Here is a 14,265-nt window from a genome sequence, read left to right as displayed (position 1 = left end):
GCAGTTGAGTCCCATAGTGCTCAGAGCCATTTGAACCATTTGCGATAATTCTCGTGCATGTCAACCTCTGCAATCTTCGAAATCGTGTGGATGATGGTTTTCCGAAGGTCGCATGGTATGTTGGCTGACTCATACAATCTACATACCAACGTGAATAGTCGTTTTGTTGTCACTTCCCCCAGTGATTTTAGAAATTCTAATGGAAGAATATCGGTTCTGATTTATTTGATCTTAAGTCTTCCATAACTCTTTCAAATTGTGATTCTTACGTTGAGTGGACTCTTCAAGCAAAAATTTATGTCGTATGCGGAGGTTGATCCATTTGCGGTGTAAAATATTGAAGTTTCTAAGGCTATACAATCAAAAGATAGCGCCTTTTGTATCATATACTTAGAAAGTCGCAAACTCACTCATCAAAACCTATAGTGCACTTCCCGTTGGCCTACAACGATGAAATTTGGCAAGAAGCAAGGTTTAACGGTACAAGTAAAGGAAAAAGACTACAGAGTTGTAATTTGTAATTAATAACAAGAAGAAAATATTTCTTTTCTCATTTGTTGTCACAATCCAAATTTAAAATTACAAAATTCTCGAAAGTCTTGGAATTCTTGAGACCGACATCTTCCCAGTATCAGTGTCGGTAACATACAAAAATCGTGAAGATTTTCTATTGCTGGGTTGGATAAACTGCCTATATCCACAAGTAAGTTTGTGCGGAACCCTCAGAGAACGAGTCCTACGCCAAATACTTTCAGCAAAACCCTGCAATACTTATCTAAGCTGCCAACTGTGTAAGCGTTTGCTGAGGATGTTCGTGTTCCTGTTGCTGAAGATGGACAGGGGAGGATAGGGAATTTAAACCAATTATAAGTCAAATCCTTCCGCCAGAATGTCCCGAAGAGGGAATAGTAGTACTAGTGATAATAGTAGTAGTCGTTGTAATAGAGATTGAACAATAAGGAGGACGAGGAGGAGGAGGAGAAGCAAATTATAAAGACATGTGGGCTGCGCAAATGAGCACATGGACAAATATCACTGCAATCGCGATTGTGAGGGCAGCATGAATTTCTACGTACAGAAATTAACACGGTGAGGGAAAAGCCACAGAGGCTGACGGGTAGCTGACGTAATGTGAAAGACTAAACTGCATTCTGTTTTTCAACGTCAAAAGAATGATGAGACCACAACGTTGGAGGCTGCGCATACAAAGTCGTTAAGACGGGTAACAAATTCGCGGAAACGTCGAGGCCAACAGTTAGAATATGACTTTGAAATCAGTAACGCGGACGTCCTTTTCACGTCAGCTGATATGATGGCAGACAGCTCTAACTGGCGGAGCGGGGCAGCGCATGTTACCTCGTACCGCAACACCACCGCGCTCTCTGGCATTTACGCGCCCCATAAAATTAGTGGCATCCGCTAAATGCAAAACGAGCGGCGAACAGCGCACCGCTCTCGTCAAATTCATTTCAGCTTTTGTGCGCCTTGTGCCCGCTTTTACATGGTACATCCAATTACGCCTGCAGCGGAGCACCTGCTGCAGACAAGTGAAACCATTTCACTTGTCACTGCCTTTATTAGTTCCAGGTGGATGATGGTATCGTGAGCAAACACTCTCATAATGGACATGTCGCCACATGATGGATGTACATTATCAGTATTGGCAAACCCATCGCGTGTGTTTAGAGTGGTAACTTTCATGCGATGTTGTGTCCCATCAGGAATATTTTGCTATACATTGATGATCTGTTACTCGGAAATTGGATATTTGTGGTAAAAACTATGGGACCAAACTGCTGAGGTCATCGGTCCCTAGGCTTACCTACTACTTAATCTAACTAACATACGCTAAGGACAACAGACACACCCATTCCCGATTCACGAGGGAGCACTCGAACTCGAACCTCCGACGGTGGGGAGGAGGGGGGGGGGGAGGTCGCGCGAACACCTGTAACAAGACGCCTTAGACCGCAAGGCTACCCCGCGCGGCTCTGTTACTCGGTGGACGTTCTGTACACACGCATAGTTATGTTAACTTGAGTAACTTTCACTTTACAGTTTCATTTCGCTTTTCTTTCCTTAACTTAGAAATGCCGGATAAGTCGACACTTTTCGGCAGGCTTAATCTTAGTTACTTTCTCCTAAATTACTTCTTCCAAGGATGTAATTGATATCACTTGATTTGAAATGTGACTTATACTCCAATTACTTAGTTGTTCTTTGCTGCAAACAATCTTTCACAAGGGTATAATGGTAACCTGGATCCCAGATAAAAACTCAACACGAAATACAGGAGTGTTTTGCGTGCTAGTCAGTAATTAATAACGTAAAAGAAAGTAGCTGCACCGTCGGACACAAAGAACCACTCGATGCTCGTTGGCCTAAGTAGCTGCTCATATTGCGTCAGGAGGATGAGTGTAATCGGTTGCAGTCCTGCCACCAAGTAAGAATCTCTGGCAGTACCGGAATTCAGATCCAGTTCCTCTGCATGATAGTCAGACGCGCTGACTGATCAGCTGTGAAGTCGAACAGTCAACAGCGAATTTTTTTTTTTTTTTCAAGTTCTCTCGTAACTAAATTTTAAATGAGCGTTATTCGAAAGGAAAGTTATCTTTACACTGTAACAACTATCTATCAAATGACCAGGTAACGACACAGTATTCACTAGGTTTTAATGTGTGATTGCCCATTGTGAATTCTAATTCGTATACAGTGTGCAGTGTGACAAGAAACTACGCAATGGACTCAAGGTAATAAGATCGCTCTAAAGAGAACGCTGGTTGCATAAAAAAAGAGCTGTTTTAAATGCATCCACGAGCCGTCGGATTCATTACAGCAAACGGACAGTGAGATACACATAACCTCAAAATGTCATTTAGTAGCCGGCTGGGGTGGCCGCGTGGTTCTAGGCGCTAAAGTCTGGAGCTGCGCGACCGCTACGGTCGCAGGTTCGAATCCTGCCTCGGGCATGGATGTGTGTTATGTCCTTAGGTTAGTTACGTTTAAGTAGTTCTATGTTCTAGAGGACTGATGACCTCAGAAGTTAAGTCCCATAGTGCTCAGAACCATTTGAACCATTTTTGTCATTTAGTAATCAATTAATACTTCAACATCAAAGTAGTGTACTATCAGTTTCTTACTCTCATGCCCGTCTTTCCTGAACAATCATAAATGCTTTTGTCCTAACCGGGAGGCAGTTCAGTGTTCGATCGCCGCATGTGTGTACACTTTCTGTTGCTGAGACATTTATTTTTGTACGGAGATGGTATCTGCTCTTTCGAACATGTCGGAAAGGACAGATACCGTCTGTGACCATGTGGCTCTCAATGAAATGATAATTGAATCAAGACCCTAAACTGTCGACAGAGGTTGATATACATCAACGGGGACAGTTGAAAATGTGTGCCCCGACTGGGACTCGAACCCGGAACCTCCTGCTTACATGGCAGACGTTCTATCCATTTGAGCCACCGAGGGCACAGAGGATAGTGCGACTGCAGGGATTTCTCCCTTGCACACTCCCCCTGAGACCTACATTTCCAAGTTAATGTCCACACACTACATTCGCACTACCCCTGCCCATTACATTCATTACTCGCAGCAGACAATCTTACCGAGTCCCGTAAGAGTTCGGTTAATGCGTGTGTATCAACAGGGATATGTCCGATAGAGCAGATACCATCTACATACAGTTAATGTTAACCTTCTTCTTTTGTGCTGGATGCACACGCATTGCCCGAATTCTTACGGGACTTGGTAAGATTCTCTGCCGCGAGTAATGAGTGTATTGGGTAGGGCCAGTACGAATGTAGTGTGTGGACATTAACTTGGAAATGTAGGTCTCAGGGGGAGTGAGCAAGGGATAAATCCCTGCAGTCGCATTATCCTTTGTGCCTTCGGTGGCTCAGACGGATAGAGCGTCTGCCATGTAAGCAGGAGATCCTGGGTTCGAGTCCCAGTCGGGGCACATCTTTTCAGCTGTCCCCGTTGATGTATATCAACGCCTGTCGACGGCTTAGGGTCTTAATTTAGTTATCATTTCATTTATTTTTGTTGCTATATTGTAAATAAAGCATGACAATCTTACAGTTGTTTACGGCGAAAAAATATGTATAAAATTTTCTCAGTGTACAGACCACATCAAATGTGAGTTAAATCATCTTTTATGAGCCAAGAGATGACTGTTGGCGGAATAAAAATCTGCCTGCATTATATTGACTTTCAGGCTTGTTATCGGTCGGGTAACGACGCTTGGTGTTCCAACTTATGTTGGCGGAGTGAAGTCATCCGGACGGCGAGTTTTGCATGCGCAAATACGGGAAATCGGTAATGAAGGCTCCATCCCCTACTTCCCCCGCTCTCCTGGCGATTGAGGGGCGGAAGGGGGAGGAAGACCACCCCCAGCATCACCATCCCCTTAAAAATTACGTCTTTTTGTTTTTGTTTCTTATAAGATTCTCTATGTTCGTTTCAATGGTTGCCATACCAATTCACGTATCATATACATGGCGCCTCTCCCTTATTTCGCGATAGTACAAAACGTGCTGCCTTCCCTCGAAATTTTTCGATATCCTCTGTCGATCTTATCTGATGCGGATCCCACGCCACGCAGTATTACTCCAGACGAAGATGTACAAGCGTAGTATAGGCAGTCTCTGTCGTAGATCTGTTGCATTTTCTCCGTGTTTCGTCAGTAAATTGTAGTCTCTCGTTCTTTACCCACAACATTATCGATGTGGGATCGTTCCAGCTTAAGTTATTCGTAAATATTACAGAGTCACTGAAAGCTGACGTGTGAGAGAGGATCATTTTATTCTCAAAGTCGACTTTGCGCCCCTGTGTAAGGCTGTGCATTCGCTAGCGCTGATTTTTCAAAATTTATGTGTTTGAAGTGCCGCCTGCGTTCACTGCAACGCTCGGCAACGATGCGGATGGTCTGTATTGCGTATTCTTTGTCACATTCCAATAGCCCATAGAACACAAAGTGATGTTACCGGCCAGTGACAAGTCTGAATGGCACCATAAAGTGGCAGACTGTGCTTCTGGGAGACAGTTATCTCCTAACGAAGAAGGTGGTGACTATTTTTCAAAATTCGAATTTTAGCTCAGCTTTGAAGCGGTCTGAACAACGAGAAAAGTCGACATAAGGATGCCACCGAAAACAAATTTGTGGTCGATGCGAAGCAACAAGTTTAACGTTACAAAGGAGTGCAATAAAATAAAATGGAGTTAGTATCAACTGACCATCAACTAAAGCTAAGAAACTAAACTCTGTACACAACCACCCTGTTTCCATTATACACAGTTTCATGGTTACAAGCCGGTCGTAGTGGCCGAGCGGTTCTAGGCGCTTCAGTCCGGAACCGCGCGACTGCTACGGTCGCAGGTTCGAATCCTGCCTCGGGCATGGATGTGTGTGATGTCCTAAGGTTAGTTAGGTTTAAGTAGTTCTAAGTTCTAGGGGACTGATGATCTCAGATGCTAAGTCCCATAGTGCTCAGAGCCATTTTATTTCATGGTTACATGCCTGTCTCGGAAAGACTTGAACTGTTGCCAATCGCTGCCGTGTATTCTAAACTAAATCACTACATTTCATCTACTCTGTACACTCTGGTTGTTACGTGTGACGGCACCAAAGTGGCTTGCGTGAGCTGGTGCAGAATGTCGCTAATATCAGTCTAGTACTAAATTCTACGTAAGTATAATAACATTGAACAAAAAACCAAAGACGAAGTGTGGTCATAAATCAGTTAAAAACAATCAAGGAGCGACCATGAAATCTGGTGTTAGTGTCAATTGTTCCCTTCATATTCCCCCTTCAGTGCGACACATTTTTCCAACGACAGATAACTTACCTGACCCCTCAGTTGTCCAAGCCTATATTCTGGGCGTTTAGCAAACATTCCACCTCTAAAATCACTTCATCGTCATTCTGGAAATGTCTTCCAAGCAAATGAATCTTCATCCGAGGAAAATGTAGTGTTCGAGACGACGGGAACTGTTGTAGTTTTATTATTTAATAAAAAGAGTGGAATAACATAATTTCTTGGGATATGATTCGGTGCTACTTACTTCAAGGCAGAAAGTCAATCACGGACGATTGCATTGGAATCTACGAAGTAATTAAAGCTGTAGTCGTAGGGAGCATAGGGTGCTCGAGGATGGACTAATCCATGAGGTTGTGCTAGGCGGTAAGAGCAGGTTGCTTGAGGCTGGACGAAGATACTTGGACCCTGCAGTGAGATGTTCCCGTTCGACTCGGCGATGTATCCTGATTAATGGCTTCTAGATGCGGTCGGCATAAATCCTGGAGTTCACATGAGAAATGAGCATGGACTCTGATGGGCTGCTAGCATGGGTGGTGTAATCCCGGAGCGTGCACAGCTGCAGTGCGCTCGCACGACAATCTGAATAGTTGCGCTACGGAAGAATACCAGATGAGGCACAGAGCCTGTGGAGGCCAGGTGTTACCGTGAGGGGAGCACCATTTATGGCTATTCTCATGCCGCTGGCGGTGAGGTTGGCGCCACATTGTACCGTGGCGGCTGCTGATGGTTCAGTTGAAAATAACCAGGAGTGTGTCGACGCAAAAAGTATTAGTCTGATCTCCTGAAGAAGTTTCGTTAGTGGACTGTAGCTGTCGCAGTCCACTGTACATGACAGTACGGTTGACAGGTGCATTTCATGTGGTAGCCAGGGGATACAGCATCCCTTTCCCCGTAAGAAAACTTGGCTTACGAAGGAAGGAGGTGGGTCGAGGCTGGGGTAGCACTTCCTGGAATGAACGCTCATGAACGCAGAGACCTAGAGCCAGGGATTATCGGCGGCTGTGACAGGTGGGTCTGACTCGAACGAGAAGTGGGAAAAGTCAGCTTGAAAAGGAGAGATATACAGTGCGAACGTCTGGAAAGGTCAAACTGGCTCTCGAGGACGGTGACGGAGGTGCGATGTCGTTGTTGTGGAAGGTCAAGCTGGCCGCTGAATGTGACGACAGGGACCCAACTTTGCATCAAAATTTCCAGGAGTGCGTAACCGGAGGAGGAGGCAGGTCCAGCTGGTGGTCAGTCAAGGGCGAGCACACGAGGAATGGCTGTAAACACAGCGGAGGGGTCAGAGAGGCGGGGCCGGCTGCAATGGGGCCAGAGTTGCTGGGGCCACCTGCAGTGGGGCTGGAAGTGTTGGTACTGGGGGCGGAGGCGCCAAAGGCAGAGGTGCCGGTGGCGGGCGTGCCTATGGCGAAGATGCTGTATAGAACTGGCAGGGAGCCGAGGAATCGTATCGAGGATGACGGAGATGTGTAGAGTGTGCAGGAGTTCAGAAAAGTGAAGAAGTAGGCAGAACAATCAATGAGTCCTGGAGATTTGAGGGAAGTGTCTCGGTATGGCTAGTATTTGCAAGAGAACGAAAATCTGCCACCAAGGGAGATGTCCGGAATCGCTAGAGTTTACCGGACCATACAAAGTGTCGTAATAGGCATGGAATTGGTCCCATTAATGATCGTGTGAGAGAGTGTCAAGACCTGCACCAAGGCTGTGGAACTGAAGAGAACAATCGGTAGGAGCCCAAGAGTGAGCAAAGAGAAAAGCTCATTGTCAAATGACATCCTTTTACAGAGACTATCAGGAACTTTTCCAATCAATTGAGGAAGGCCGACCATGACTCCAATTCTTCAATGAATTCCTAAAGTAGTAGCAGCTATGTCACCACTGCCTGTGCGAGGATAGTGTCCAGTAGGTTTAACTTCTCTTACAGAATCTTGGAGTCTCGTTGTAGGTACTGTAGGCAAAGTGAGGGCTGCTCCAAACGTCTGAGGGTTGTGGTGCCACACTGAAAAGCGACAGAGAGCGTTGTGAGCACATATAGGTATGAGGAACAGTCCGAAGCGGTGCACAGGCATGAAAGGCTCTCTGGGCAAAGACGAAAACACAAAATATCTGGTAGTATTGGCGCTGCTCGCTGTTGGGATGTAATCCGTAATTGCATCACCACTGTAGTGTTTATGACTGAGGGGAACAGCACACTACAATTGAAGTAGCCATGAACAACTGTAATTTTGTTAAGTCTAAAACGCAGAATACAATAACATTGCTTCTTGCGTGTGAGTCTGCACTACTTATTTCAGGGAGAAAGGGAGTAATTAACGGTAGCACAGGAATGTTCTTACACCGAGAAAGTCTGTGAGGCTATGGTTGTGGTGAGCATAGGGAGCTCGAGGATAGGCGAAGCTCGTGAGGCTATGGTTGGCAGTGAGCGTAGGGTGCTCAAGAATGGATGAGGTTTCTTGGACGCTGCAGTGAGTTGCTCCTCGTTCGGCTTGGTGGTGTGTAATCTGATTGATGGGCTGCTAGGTATAGCTGGTGTAAAGTCTTGAGTGTCCACGAAAGCTGATGGTGAACTCCAGTTTATGGGCTGGTAGAAACGGGTGGCGTAAGTGCAGAGCGTGAATTGCTGCCGTGCGTTTTGGCGGCGACCTAAGTACTCGCCAGGCGGAGGCATACAACATGCTGAAGCGAGGTGTTGCCGTGATAGTAGCGCCACTTGCGACTCCGCTTATCCCTGACGGTGAGGCTGGCACCACACTGTACAATGGTGGCTTCAGCTTATATGTGTCTGTTGATACAGTGCTCGTCTGATATCCAGAGGAAGGGTCGTTAGCAGGCAGGAGCTGTAGCAACTCACAGATCATGACCGTACGGTAGGTGGCTTTGCTTTGTCGCAGGCGATAGTCGGGCAACACAGCAAAAAAGAAGAAGAGTAAGTGGATGCTATGGAAGTACAATGCTGGGCGGCATGTGTGATTGCCTCGTGCACAATGAACTGGTTGTAGTCACGAAGCAATACCCCCCCCCCCCCCCCTTCGACAGCTCCCTATGAAGCTGCGTATTGACAGCCTTAAGTGGCCTAAACAGAAAATTTTGGTAGTACGCCCCCGTAACGGATTGTCCCTCATGAGCATAACCTAATAGCATCGAACCATGGCAGTCCTAAGGACACTCACCATCGTGCGGGTCCTCAACTTTTTGGGTGTTCCCACTGCTTACTTTGGTCTTTGCATCGGGGTACTGAAACACCCATTACTCGACCATGGTGCTTGGTAGGTCAAAGAAATCATCTCAAACGGCTTTTCAGAGCTACAAGACTCGCTGCTACCTGGATTTGGCGGGCTTTGTGAATGTGCATGAGCAGTTGCAGACCGTAATGGGTGGCGAGTTTTGTCTTGTTCAAAATGTCGTGAAGGATGAAAATTGCTCCAAAGCTGATTTTCACTTTTCTCACTGTCATCTCGATTGTGATACGTCAGTCTTAGAGCATCTTTCCATTTCTCTTGTCATTTCTGGTTCTTGACAGACTGATGGTCCGTCATTTCATTCTTCGTCGTGGAGAGTTGTTTGGCCACAATGGAGGAGCCTGCGCACTTGACCACCGTCACATATGATAGTGAATGGTGACGTAACCGTGCAGCATGGACTGCTGCAGTGTTGGTCCTCAAAATCAGCAAATGAATTACCGCGCAATACTCCTGTTTATAAACGGCCTACATCATTTTGTTTCGGCTACACAGCGACATGCTGCGGTACTATGGCACGAGGATGTCAAATGTAGCCAGCCCGTAGACCTGAGGTGATAATTAAAACTTTTGACCTCTTCAATTACGTACCAATAACATTTAAATGTTTTAGTTCGTGGTGGCAACACTTGTTCATTATTGGTAGTTGATCCCGGAATCTATGTAGCAGTATAAACTAAGATACATCGTTGGCAAGAGATCGAGCGAAGAAGTTACCGGTTTCCATATTTCCAATTCGGCATGCAGTTGTACCCACTGGTGTCCGTAGTTCTTGGTCTCTTCTGAACTTGCGCTCTAATAGCTGTCTTGCGTGGACAATTACTACCTGCTCGGAAGTCCCAACCGGTCTGCAGTTACAGCTTTCTGAGTGCCGTTTCCAAATCTTAAACGCTGCTGAGAGCAACCACGTTCTCTAACTAGATATACAGTGCTCAGCATCGGATTAAAGCGTTCCAATTGTATTTTTTCTGTAACATACAGGAATATACCATGAACTCTCTCAGCTCTTGCAAGCTCGTCCCAATTACGCTGCCGTTCAACTATTTTCCAGAGCTTTAGGCAGCCTTCGTCCGTGATTTTGGAATCTTTAATTTTACACGTTTTCTCACCGTAGATAATACGATGCAACCATATTCAGACATGGCAGACATTTTATAATCTTTTACCATTGCACTTGATAATAGCCTTACAGTTGAAATCGTGATAACGTGAAATAAACGAATTTAAAACATAAAGTCAAATGGATAAAATTTCATTCAAAAAGCAATCATGACTGTGGCCCTAACGAACGAAAAATCATACATCTCACAATTATCTCCAATGAAAATACTCCAAGTATCACAAAAAATGGTTCAAATGGCTCTGAGCACTATGGGACTTAACATCTGAGGTCATCAGTCCCCTAGAACTTAGAACTACTTAAACCTAACTAACCTAAGGACATCACACACAAACATGACCGAGGCAGGATTCGAACCTGCGACCGAAGCGGCCTCGCGGTTCCAGACTTAAGCGCCTAGAACCGCTCGGCCACAGTGGCTGGTCCAAAAATCACAAACACACAGTATTTGTGACATTCTTGGAGAGTAGAAAGTATCGGAGAGTTTATGAGTATACTTCATTTTGCTCATGTGTCGAAAAATTTATTTCATCACTGTGGACATGCTCCATCTAGGAAGTTCTCTAAGTGTCGTCTTCATGGCACTGATTTGGAGACTCATCGCCAAGATAACAAAGCAGGGAGATACCTGCTCACAAATAAGCAAACTGTGTATAAACAAAAACAACAACTTATCACTGGAGTCAACCCTGTTCTCCCTTTTTCTTGGGGTACGTATGGTGGAAACATGTCGTCTCGCAAATCTGAATCCGCCGACGTGGCCGTAGCGTTCGAGGGTAAAAGTTATGAGGAAATACGTCCCAAACACAACTTATGGAACTACACTCTTATTGCACGAAATGACTATTGTACTTCACTCAAAATAGGACAATAGAGTAATGTACTTCAGTAACAGGGAGACAAATGAAACATAAGTATTTCCTAAAAAGAGACAGTGCTTAAACCACTGGAAGAGATTAAAAATATTTGCGACTGAAATGAACAATGGAGCATCAAATCAACAATGAAGAGTTGAAGCAGAAATTTATTTATTTTGTCTGAACTGGCAAGTGCCCCATGGGCAGCTTACAAATCTCATGTCTTACGCTCGTCTACAGCGTGGTGAAATATTTTCAACCTATTTAGAACAGACATCTTCATGTGGCTAATATGAATGATTTAGTACCGACCGACCGTCGTGCCCTTCCCTTCCAGAGGCGTGGGGTCAAAACTCCAATCACCCGGCCGTTGTCAGTTTCTCATACTATGGAGTCGCTAATTCTCACTCAAGAAGTTCTGCAGTTGTTATCAATAGAAGGAGAGTAGCCGATTCCAGTACTTCCACCACGAAAAATCGCTGGCAGTACCGGGATCGAACCTGGGTCCTCATCATTGAGTTGCCACTGAGCAACGCATATGGACATATATGGGCATTCCTTTAAACGGGCAGACCAAAATGGAACTGTTCTACAGGCAAGCCAATCGGAAATTAAAAATAATTGAAGATGATTCTCACGATGTAACACTATCTTTGGACTAAAAGTAAGCATTGGGTTCCACGACCATTGTCACAGTCGATAAAATTCTTCTGGGTCTGTGACCGCAGTGTCAATATATTTCGACGTTTCTGTCAATATAGTAAGTGACTTCATCAGAATGATTTTTTTATTTAAAAAAAAACTGAGGAAGACCACTTGCAATAGTGTCTGAAACGTTGGAAGATTTACACACAGACTTAGAAAAAATTTATTGTCAGTTTTTGAATTAGTTGCGTCCTCAGCTTCCTATTTCTCCTTCTGGGACTGTGCAAACAACTACTTGTCAGACCACAAAACATTTAAATAATCAGTGATACAGGATGGATGGATTGATGGATGGATGGATGGATGGGTGACTGGCTGGCTGGCTGGCTGGAGGGATGAATGGATGGATTTATAATTGCTGAGTGTTGTTATCGGCGCGTTTTCTCAAGATCGCGGTGTTATCACTCTTGTTCAAACAAAAAGCAAAGGCCATGTACCTACAGCCACATTCTTAAAAACAATTCGCATATATTCTCCACTGCATCTCTTCATACCATTGTCACACGTTGATAGTATTCACAAAACAGTGGACTGCAGAAAGATGACTGGTTGCCATCTCGCCCACCCAGCGCCATTTGCCCTAAAGGAACAACTAGGCATCGCCTTGTTACAAGACGAGACTCTGGTTCAAACGTCAACGTCAAATCAGTGATCTACTCAATTAGTCATAATTAGTATAGCTAAGGAAGACTTCCCCAGGATGGTGACTATACGATTAAAGACTACTCAGTGGTAGGCTCGTAATTCGGGATATTAAGTAGATAACGAGTATTCCAACCGAAAGGTAAAACATGATCCCTCAGCGAAGTCAGGAAACGATACACTGTTAGTAGTTTTTCTTCGACGCTTTCACGTCTTACACATGTGATCAAAGACATTTCCTGTGAACTTTCTCACCAGATGTAAATACGTTGGTTTTCGGGGCCAGTGTCAGTCGCATTAAGACCCTTGTGGGTGTTCTGCCGCGTCGTCATACAAAATACTTAAAGTACCAAAATAACTGACATGTCGGTCGTGATGCAGCGGTCTTCCTCAGGCTGAAGGTTCTCTGCAGTGAGGATGGCTGCTTCAACACAGCCGAAATATCGACCATTTTAAGTAGTTTATAAAACGACGCCGTAGCACACCGAGAATTTTAATAAGCTTGTCATCGAAGACTAAGGTGCATAATGCCACAAGTTATCACGTCGTGGTGTAGAGGTAATGCGCTGATCAGCCAGAACATATAGACTGCCGACCTACTATCGATATAAACCCGTCCAGGCGATAGCAGGGTCACCTGACTGCCAGTCAGACGCACACACGGTGCATGTAGCATCAATGACCGTGCTGCCCGTGCGTAGAATGACAAAGGTGCGCGATCTCTCTTACTTTGACCGAGGGCAGTTTGTGATGGCCCGGACGCTCGGCACGAGCATTTCTGAAACTGCGCGACTTGTCGAGTGTTCGAGGAGTGATGTGGTGAGTGTCTTCAACACGCGGCGAAACCAAAGTGAAACCACGTCCAGATGTTGTGGGGTTCAGCAGCCACCTCTTATTACAGATGTCGGACGTTGTAGGCTGGGCAGACTGGAAAAACAGGACAGAAACGAACTGTGGCAGAACTAACATCAGACTTTAATGCTGGACAGAGCACAAGTGTGCCTGAAAGCACAGTGCACCGAACATTCCCAACGATGGGCCTCCGCAACCGACGACCTGTGCATGTGCCAATGTTGACACCCGACATCGGCAGCTACTACCGACGTGGGTACGTGATCACCGACACTGGACGTTGGTGCGGTGCCAAAGTGTTGCGTGGTCTGATGAATCCCGATACCTGTTCGAGGGGAACAGCGCCTTGACACCTGTACTGCGGGCTGGGGACAACCTAGCAGCGGTTCCATTATGCTCTCGGGAACACTGACGTGGGGATCCATGGGTCCAGTGGAGCTCGTCCAAGGTACCAAGATGGCCAAGGAGTAGAGTACACTGGTTACAGACCTTGTACATCTTCATGATGATCATGTTTCCCGAAGGAAGTGGCACTTTTCAACAAGATAATGCGCCCTTTCACAAGGACAGGAGTGTGATGAAGTGGTTCGAGGAGCACAGCGGCGAGTTTCAATTGACGTGCTGTCCCCAGCTCGCTAGATCTGAATCTGGTCTGGGATGTGACCGAACGTGGAGTCAGAGCTCGTGGCCCCCTCCTCGGAATTTACGGCAATTAGGTGACTCGTGTGTGCAAATGTGATGTTAACTCGCTCCAGCTACCTACCAAGGCCTCATTGCTTCCGTGCCACGATGCGTCGCCACTGTTATCTGTGTCACAGGTACCGGGTATTAAGTAGGTGGTCATAATGTTCTGGTTCTTACTTTCAGGGACCTGTGTATATAGGCTGTTTCAGAATGACGTTTTAAAAATTTGGGGGTAGGTTCCTTACACCAAAGTAACAAAAAATTCTAGTAAACAAGGACTTTAAAATGCATACCTTAAGAGCTATGAGTATTTGTTCATCCTCTATACTGTGAACCAC

The 14,265-nt window shown here is 45.5% G+C and overlaps 1 non-coding gene across 1 annotated transcript; it reads left to right on the top strand.

Annotated features, from left to right (window-relative positions):
* The first annotated feature begins 3,892 nt into the window (after window positions 1–3,892).
* Window positions 3,893–3,967, top strand: Trnat-ugu. Its single transcript has one exon. It is a non-coding gene; the product is annotated as a tRNA-Thr (tRNA).
* The last annotated feature ends 10,298 nt before the right edge of the window (window positions 3,968–14,265 follow it).

Source organism: Schistocerca americana, chromosome 1 (genome assembly GCF_021461395.2).
Source record: "Schistocerca americana isolate TAMUIC-IGC-003095 chromosome 1, iqSchAmer2.1, whole genome shotgun sequence".
Taxonomy (NCBI): domain Eukaryota; kingdom Metazoa; phylum Arthropoda; class Insecta; order Orthoptera; family Acrididae; genus Schistocerca; species Schistocerca americana.
Note: the sequence above shows the minus strand (reverse complement) of the source record. Positions and strands in the feature narration are given on the sequence as shown.